General features: G+C 34.9%; 1 long non-coding RNA gene across 1 annotated transcript; it reads left to right on the top strand.

Annotated features, from left to right (window-relative positions):
* Positions 1 to 1,309: 1,309 nt before the first annotated feature.
* LOC130742013 (uncharacterized) lies at positions 1,310 to 1,806 on the top strand. Its single transcript, XR_009020931.1, has 2 exons — positions 1,310 to 1,424; positions 1,556 to 1,806. It is a non-coding gene; the product is annotated as an uncharacterized LOC130742013 (long non-coding RNA).
* The last annotated feature ends 7,699 nt before the right edge of the window (positions 1,807 to 9,505 follow it).

Raw genomic sequence — 9,505 nt, 5'->3', positions numbered from 1 at the left:
TTAGGTGGTGTATTTATTGAGTTTAAATTTTGATGTCACTTAGTGGTTTTAGCAATTTTCCTTGTTGCCTTGTCTTGTTTCCATCATGGATGGAGTTCTTTTCTTGAAACTGGCTTGCATTCAAAAGTGCTTGAATGTCTTTTCATCCATGGTGATTTTATTCTAGTTTCCTTTGTTAATTGCTCATAGTGTTCTGTTCATCTTTCATGATCAGCAAGGTTACACCATTCTAGTTTCTTTTGATACTAATGATGCATCTTTAGTGCACTTGTGCAAGTAAGCGCTTATTCTTATTGTGTGTGTGCAAGTAATGGACTGCCATCTTGGTAGTTCAGGACTTCAGGTATCATCTTGTCCGGTTGCCCTACCAATAAAGATGGTATCATCAGCGAAGTGTAACATCCTTTAGGCCACACCCTCTATTCCAAAAGTCCTCAAGCACTCTATGGAAATCATCCTTCAGCAGGTCCCAAAACTTCTGAATGAATTTGAAATTAAATTCATCTGGTTCTGGGCTTTTGTCTCCTCCACACTCCCACACAGCTCCCTTTACTTCTTCCATCCCAAACCGCCCTGTTAGCAATTCATTATCGGCATCTGAAATTGATTTAAATGAAATCTCGTCCAATCGCACTAGAGTCCCAAGAGAATTTGTGAAGCACTGCTCAAAATAATTTTGAACCTCTGTTTTAATTGCTTGTGGATCCTCCACCCAGTTACCATCAATCATCAGCCCCATAATTGAATTTGTACGCTTCCTCCAATTAATAAGGGAATGGAAATACTTTGTATTCTGATCCCCTTCTTTGAGCCACTTAGACCTGGATTTCTGGTATAGAAGTTATTCATGGAGTCTTAGCACTGTCCAAAACTCATCCAGCAACCACTTTCTCTCATTATTTTCCTCCTCCGACAACCCCTCCTCCTCTTCCTTGCGGTCCAACTCATTTAGTTTTTGCACAACCTCATTCCTCCTGCTCCTCAAGTCTTCAAAAACTTCTTTATTCCATACTTTTAGCTTCCCTTTCAGACACACAAACTTGAATGTATCCTGTCAATTTGTGTCATGCTATCTAATCTTGTTTTGGTACACCGCTCTTATCTTGAAACAGTTGAGGGGTGCCATTGATCCCAAGCGTCACTACAAGAAGGGTGATTCAAAATCAAAGACACTTCCCAAGTATTTCCAGGCAAGTTCATTTTTGTATACTACTACTATGTTGATCATTGACAAGCATATGCTTCAATATAGATTTGCTACATCAAATATGGTTAGCTTTAATTTTTGGATCATTGGAATATCATCAGATGGGAACAGTTGTAGATTCTCCATTGGACTTCTTCTCATGAAGATTAACAAAGAAGGAGAGGAGAGCATCATTAGCAGATGAGCTGCTTGCTGATCAAAACCTTGTAGCCTATAGGTAAGATAGGCAGTGAAGTATATAATTGTCTGCTTAAATAGACAATGCCTCTCAATGAAAATAGAAACTTGTTCATGCACTTTCCTATGCTCGTCAGGCTACTTACTCGTTGTTTATCAACTTTTTTCTAGGAAGCGGAAGGTTCGAGAAATCGAAGAACAAAACAAACCAGCTGGGAATGAAAATTGGAAGATTAAAGGCGGGAGTTCCCGGAAGCGAGCAAAAGAAAAGAGGAATTGCTGAATTTCCACCCTTTTTAAGATGTAGACACTCTCCTAAATGCTTTGATCAGTTTAGAATTATTATCATTATTTGAAAATATCCTAGTTATCTGTAAAACCTATTGATGCTTTAGAAAATGTTTATTTTATGGCTGAGTTGATATCCTGTGTTTAGAAAATGTTGATCTTTTTTGTTTGGAAGACTCAAATGGGGAGAGGGTCCTTATGATTTGGAGACTCAAGGCACATTTCTATTGCAAAAACTCATTTATGGGAGTTTTTTTTTTTTTGCTGTCATGAAATTACTGTCCATATGCTTGCTATAAGAACAAAGGTTCTGTTTACATGAGATGTTACTGTGCTTATATGCTATACCTTGTTTTAGCTTATGTTACTGTGTTATACCTTGTTTTAGTTTGGTGATGTGTATTGATTTTGCAGTAAACTTTCATAGCTTTTGAAATGTGTACCCTTTCGGTTAAATTATGATCAATATATCTTCTTTTCAGAAAAAAAAATGTTGATCTTTTGGCTGAACAGGTGTGGTAATTAATTCAACCAAAAAAAAAACAAATTACAGCGGTTCTGTGGTGGAACCGCTGTAATATATATTATCAAATACAGCGGTTACCGTCTGAAACCGCTGTAAAAGAAGACTCAAGTACAGCGGTTATTTTAGAGAACAGCTGTTGTAGGTATGTATTTACAGCGGTTTTATTAAATCAACCGCTGTAAATAATGAGTCTTTTACAGCGGTTAGAATCGCTGTTAAAGCTTTTACAGCGGCGAGATCTACAGCGGTTCTGGACCGCTGAAAACCGCTGTAAAAGGCAAAAAAAAAACCGCTGTAAAAGTCATATTTTGGTGTAGTGCCAACGGTTCATTGGCATTATTGTAATATGGATCATTAGTATCCCTATATATGCTTGTAACATTGAAATCCTAATTATTGTATTTCAGAACGAATCAATAAACAGAATTATAGTTGCTCTATAGTCGGAGATGTAGGCAATTTGGCTGAACTGCGTGAATAAAGTTTTTGTGTGTTTCTCTCTACTCTTCATCTGTAATCGTGTCGTTGCTCTAACATCTTGTAAAATTGAAGCTAGTTGTTCTCTTTCCTTGGCTCAAAAGAAATTTGGTAACCAGAGGCTGAATTTTGCTTGAATTGTGTCAGAGAGGATGCCAGACAACTCATGATCAATTACAACGCAGGAAAAGAGAGGCCTGAGTTTCCTCAACCTGTTGTTTACAAAGGATACATTTAGTTTCGACCTGGACCCCTCTCCTTGCTAAGTTAGCCTAACATGGTAATGTTTTGGTCATAACTTTATTAGTGAAATATTTAATTTTGTTAGCACATTTACGGGCCACATATTTTTCCTTGGAAAGGATAAACCCATCGAGCTACCTACAGTAGCACTTTCCCTCACAACCTGTAGGTGGGGGGGGGGGGTACAAAGATTGAATTGAGAACTCCTTGTTCCTGCTCCATTTCCAATACAGGAAGTGTTGTATTTCCTCCCAACTTAGCGCAATGGATTTGATTCTAAGAACTTCCTCTAGGCAGAAAAGTTGATCAATAAGTTGGGAGTTCTATACTCTTCGATTATTAAGTTGTAAGTCGTCCACACTGGTATCCTCCAATCGTGGAGAAAGGAGTGAAAGCACTATACTATCACCGACCTTGTTCAGGAAACCAAGGACCCTTCCAAATACTTATGTCTTGCCCATTGTCAACACGTTACTTCACCCCCTCCTTAACGGTGTGGATTGTCCCCCAAATACTCCTCCGAGCATAATTAGGTTTAACCCCACACTAGCTTCAAACCAATGTTTGATGGGGAAGTACTTTGCATTACAAACATTATCGAGAAGAAAGTTCTCTAATAATCGAAGCCTACATACTTACTGTGCTAAAAGCGCGTAAATTAAAATCCTCCAAGTCTCTAAAACTGAGTCCTTCCTTACACTTGGGCTTATCGCTTTATCCGATGCAACTTCTATTAATTCGTTTTTTGTCCCCACCAGAAATTGACTGTAGAACCTTCAATCTTGTCATAGATACCACTTGGAGTTTTAAAGCAATAACTCATCACATTGTTTGGAATAGCCCGGCCCACAGATTCATCTATATAACTCATGATTTGAATTATAATTATTAGTACACACATTTAATGCATAAATTGAAAAAATCAACTATATTTTATTTTCTTAATTTAAGTATTTCTAAATTTTGAATTAAAACTATTTATTAGCTGTCCTACTAAAAACTACACGAATTTAATACTCTCTCCGTCCCCTATTATAAGTCACTCTTTTTGAGTTTTTATTGTCTCATAATATAAGTCACTTTACATTATCTATGGAGCATTAATTATATTTTTTCATGTTTACCCTCATATTTAATACTCCACATTTAAATAATTTGGATGTTCTCAAAATTTTGCTTGATTTCCAAGACCCTTATAGTTTAAAGATAGTGTAATGTTAATATAGAGAGAGAATTTAATATGAGAGTGATTTTGGAAAGTGTCTTTAAAAAACTACAAATTTATTGCTCTTAATAATTTTTCTTAATCCTAGAAAATTGAGTAAAAGTGATCGGGGACGGAGGGAGTACTATAATGAGGCGATATTAATAATGAAAAGGTTGAATTTGAAAGAAATCGATGGGAAGTGGGAATGAGTCGTGGGGTAAGCACGTAGCATCGAGTACGCCACATTGAACCTGTTGTCGGACAATGGACCCCACCAGGCATCTACATACGGTGAATATGTGAACCAATGAGATCTTCTCTTTAATACAAGAGTGACACCTGTGACTGTGATGTCGCCTCGGGAACCATGAAGATCACAAAATTAAAGTTTGGTTGCGTCATTGTGTGAAACTTGGCATACAGCCAAAGGGTTCATACTTCATAGGAATGGCCCAAGACTACCCATAAAATATTTAAAAAACTATATTCATTCATGGTTATTTGATTTGTGTTGAGAGTGTTCGGGCTTGTAGAGGCCACGGTTTTTCAAGAATTTTAATTCTTTGTTGTATTTCTACATAGAATTTTTTGTATTCTTAGTCTCATTCCCTTAATTATTTTAGACTATTATCATAAAAATTTGACCAAATAAAATATATAATTTTGAGAAAGAAAATAGTTATCTTATTTTGCAATTAAATCTATTATAGATTTAAATTTAAATTATTGTACTTTTATTCTTTTCAGACTAAAATCTAAGAGTTCTCCTAAGTCTCTGTGGCGGGGTATGATCAAGGGTGATTGTGAGTGCGTGGAGAGGTGTTGCTGGTCCTTAGCGAGAGAAAAAGTATCTGCAGAAGACACTCTGACACTCAAGTCAGTTTGAGAACGATGAAAGAATTCCAAAGTCTTAAAAAAAACTCTAAGAAATACTAGAACGAATAGCATATTATGTAGATGAACGGTCATTCCTATGTTTACAGACTTGTGGTCTATGGTGGTTGTCTCCGCATATGCAGGGGAAGTCCTGTAAGTGGAGCTTCCGAGCGCATGGTCAGCTTTGGGTCACCTTGCTTTGCTCGTCGTATCTCAGCCTTCATGTGGCTTCTTGGACACTAGTTGGGACATGAATTTCATTTAACCAAGTGATTCAATCTGTCATTTTGGCATTTGCTCAAGTGCAAGCTTATTTGGTCGGATGAGAAGCTTTTAGGCCATTGGGCTTAGAATACGGCCGGAACTTAAGCCCCACACCTATATGCGTATCAATCTTGGCATGTCAAGCTCTAACAAAATGCATTATTTTTCTTACTCAAATGTCGTACTCTGATTAATTCAATGAAAATAGATTTTGCTTATTTGAGTTTAAGTGAATATCAAATTCAAACCGGTTTTTTTTTTAAAAAAATATGATAGTTAAAATTCACAAAGTCATGAAGGCACATCTTTTTGTTCTATTTCAAAGAATTATCCACTCATTTTAGACTCATTCGCACATTCATAATTATCTTCATCTACTAATGGCAATGATGAGCATGAGGTTTGTCTCATTAAAGAATAAATATATTTTATTATGTAATTAATTTGAAACTATCTGATTTAAATAGAAGATTTCATGAAGTACACTACAAGAATATGGTGATTTGTTGATGATTTATTATTGACGGCCAAAAAACTGTTGATAAAGACCTTGACTACGGATGACTAAGCCGCCATAAAGGAATTTTGGGGAAATAAATTAAACATATAATTTGGCAAGTTAGTTTTGCGCACCAATACCGACTTTTCTTAATGTTTTTAATGAAATTTGAGAATTTGATTGGGCGGGAAAATACCGTTGCAAAGCCGTCAGTAATTACTGATCACTTATGTCGTCGGTAACCTATATATAGGCTCTCTCTTAGTTTATACCGATCTCCTTTTCTCCAACATATACAAGTAAGTATTTACTTCCTTTTTTGTATTTGATAAAGTTTGTAGTTTGTAATTTGTATTTTTTTTTAGTGTGTTGTATGTTAGGTTTGCATTGTGCGTTTATTAATTGTTTTCTTATATTAAGAGATTTGTCACCAAACTTTATCATTTAATTTTTTAGTAGTATATTACATTAATTTGCGTATTATATTGTTCTATATGATTGATCTTTAAAATTAAGCTATTTTCTTCCAGCAGTCCTCCTAGATGTACCAGTATGAAACAGAAAAATCAGAAATCATTAATAGATGTGCAATCTGCAAACACTTATGTAAGTACGAGTATTATTCAATTTAATATTATAAGATTATTTTATTTTAACATGTATTATATTCTATTTGTGCATAATATTTTGTGCCGCCCACTTTTGTTCCATGAAATTCGAGCGGGCAACAACAGTCATAAATTGTCAGTTTAAGAGCTAAGTTTTTACTATTTTGTAAGGCACAAAAGGACAATGAACAGGAAGAGGGGAACGACGACGAAGAGAAAGGCGATTAGCCGAAAATGAAAATGAACATGAACTAACAAAAACTATATTGATTACCAACAGCTCAACCTGCTCGTAGTTTTCACGGAAATGGTCGTCGGTAATAACTGAAGTTAATTACCGACAATTAATATGTTGGTAATTATCGATGGCTAAACATTGTTAGAATCAATTATCGACGAGCCATATACTGAAGGCTCGTTTCCCTCGGTTGGCCGTCAGTAAAACCCCTTTACCGACAATTTTTCGTGCATACCGACGGTTTTTATTCGTCTATAATACATTGTTTTCTTATAGTGGTAATGGATATACTTAGTTTCAAATTTATATCCTAAAATAAATTTTAAATCATTTGATCATGAAAAAATATCTAAGCTTTTTTATAAATTTTAGATGATTTTTTCGAACTAGAGAAAAATAATTGGTGCTTACTGTGGTACTTTAAGCCGGATTAAGGTGTGGTACCCAAAATGAGTTGGTTCAATAATAAAGACTCATGTACTAGTTAAAATTTTGATTTTGTTCTATCGTAGTAATGCAGCGTTATATTCTTAGAGTCGTGATATTTGCGAGTTGTGTTTTATGAGTTTTGTTTATCCATTAATTTTTACGTGGATCCCCCCATCACCATCATTCATTTCCACCATTCGTCCATTCTTCATTAAAAAATAAATTGCATGAAATAAAGTTAATTGACAAGTAAAGTAAAATCTAAAAATGTAGTATTTACCTTGAATAAGTTGATAATAATCTATTAAATTATTTAATGCGGGTACCACACCCAAAAAAATCAAGGTACCACAAAATTTACCAAAAAGAATTTATCTTTTCAACTAAGACATTAATATTCAGATAATTTTCAAGATCTTAATTTATGAAAAATATTCAGTTTATCTAAGTTTAATTTATCAAGAGTTAGTTCTTAGTTGATTGAAAAATAATAATATTTCAATTTTTTGATAGATTGGTATGCCTTTTTTTAACAATTTTTGTTTCAACAACATCTACGAAACAAGATTTTTCTGTAATGAAAATTGTTAAGACTCAAGTTTATAACAAGATGGAAGATGATCCGTCTTAGAAATTTATTAAGTTGTATATATTGAGAGGAAAATTATTTAAAAGTCCAATGTTGATACAGTAATAAATAATTTTTATACTATAAAAGAATTGAAAATTGAAAATTAAAATATTCTTTTGCTTATTTTAAGTATATCTATACTACTGTTTATTAAAAAATAGTATTCACTGACTAATTTTTTTATTTATTTTGGCCTCCAACAGAAAAATCATAAATACGCTCATGTATAGTGTACATAAAAAGTAGAAAAATAATTAATATAATGAATATAATCTATAATGTAACGAGATAAGAAGTGAAAAATAAAGAACACGTTGAGATTTATAACAACTATTTTGATGTCTAAATGTTAAAAACTAGCTGTGTTTTCTTTTGTTCTTTTTTTATGTGGGTTCCTGACCATGAACCTAACTAACCGAATGAGGCTGGGCCCAGCCATAGTAGGTTGGTGTCCTGAGTGGTGCATGTCCTTGCATAAGCTTCCATCCCTCCGATCCCTTTCTTGAATATTTCTCCACAATTGCACCCTCACATAGTCACATTGAGCACAATCCCAATAAATTATCTACTCTTCACTATATTTAATTGTGGAAGGATAGAAGCTAGAAAGATAGAAGGTAAGAAGATAGGAAGCGATCAGCAAATATGTAGATGGGAAAAAGTATGCTAATGACAGATGTACTTCTTGAATATGATAGTTGTTTTTATGTTGTCATACGTACTACGTGTCAGAAGGAGGTTGTGTTTAGTTTTTTTTCTTCACAAATGTATAGAATAAAACTCAAAGGTCCTCGAATGATAGCTCAAGTAGTAAGAGCTGGGGGGACATGTGGGTTAGATGAGGGAGGTTCAGGGATCAAACCTTGGACGGTGCAATTTATCTTTCCGATGTAAAAAAAAGGGTTGACAAACGACACCTACAATCATGCGATAATAAATCTCGAAAAGTGCAACTACAATGCCCAAATAAATGACTAAATGAAAAGAATAAGCATGCACGAGCCAATTGACATAATCACTAAATGACTTCTAAGCGAGAGAGAAAAACATCTTGAACAATGCTCACATATAAAAACAACTCAACTGCCTTTGTCAGAGTTGTAAACAGTGCGACAAAAAAGGAAGTCTATCTTGAACATGAAGACACTGATGCGGTCAAATAAAAATCTATGGGGACCTGGGTAAGATAAAGATTTCTGCAAATTTCATACATGCCTTAGTTGTAGTTAACTAGGCAAACAAAAGCATCCACAATGGAATGGAGGTGGTGAAGATAACCATTGCACGAGGCATTACTGGAGCTTGAACTGGGAGGAGCAGAGGTGAGTGTTGGTGGATGCCAATCACATACGGTCCTTGGTCATTGGCTTTTGAGTTGAGGCAGCAAATAGTGACGAGAGGCGGACAAATTTGTTAAAAGAAAAATAGGTGGGTAGGTGGGTGGTCATAGATTTGGTATTGGTCGCAAAATTGGCTATGACCGGCTAATATATTTTGAAGACGAGATGGTTGTGGAGGCTCATATGCGTTGTGGACGGTGAGATGGCGGTGGAGGTCACCAGGCGGTGTTGAGGGGAGAAACGGTGTGATCAGTGCTGCTCCCAAATATACATATACGATCATAAAAGAACACTAAATTTATTCAAGTTTTTATGTAGTTAAAATTTATTCGACTAAAATCTTTTGCAACATCAGTAACGTCCTTTTTGTTAATTAACAAAAAAACAAAATGGTAAATTAGGAAAAATAAAATATTTACTATGCTTGACAAATGATAATCCTGCTTACGACCAAATAGAGAAAGCAAATGCTTGATAGAGGTTTACATAATCAAG

The sequence above is a fragment of the Lotus japonicus genome, chromosome 1 (genome assembly GCF_012489685.1).
Source record: "Lotus japonicus ecotype B-129 chromosome 1, LjGifu_v1.2".
Classification (NCBI taxonomy): Eukaryota; Viridiplantae; Streptophyta; class Magnoliopsida; order Fabales; family Fabaceae; genus Lotus; species Lotus japonicus.
The sequence above is the reverse complement of the archived record's forward strand: the minus strand, read 5'-3'. Positions and strand labels throughout refer to the sequence as shown.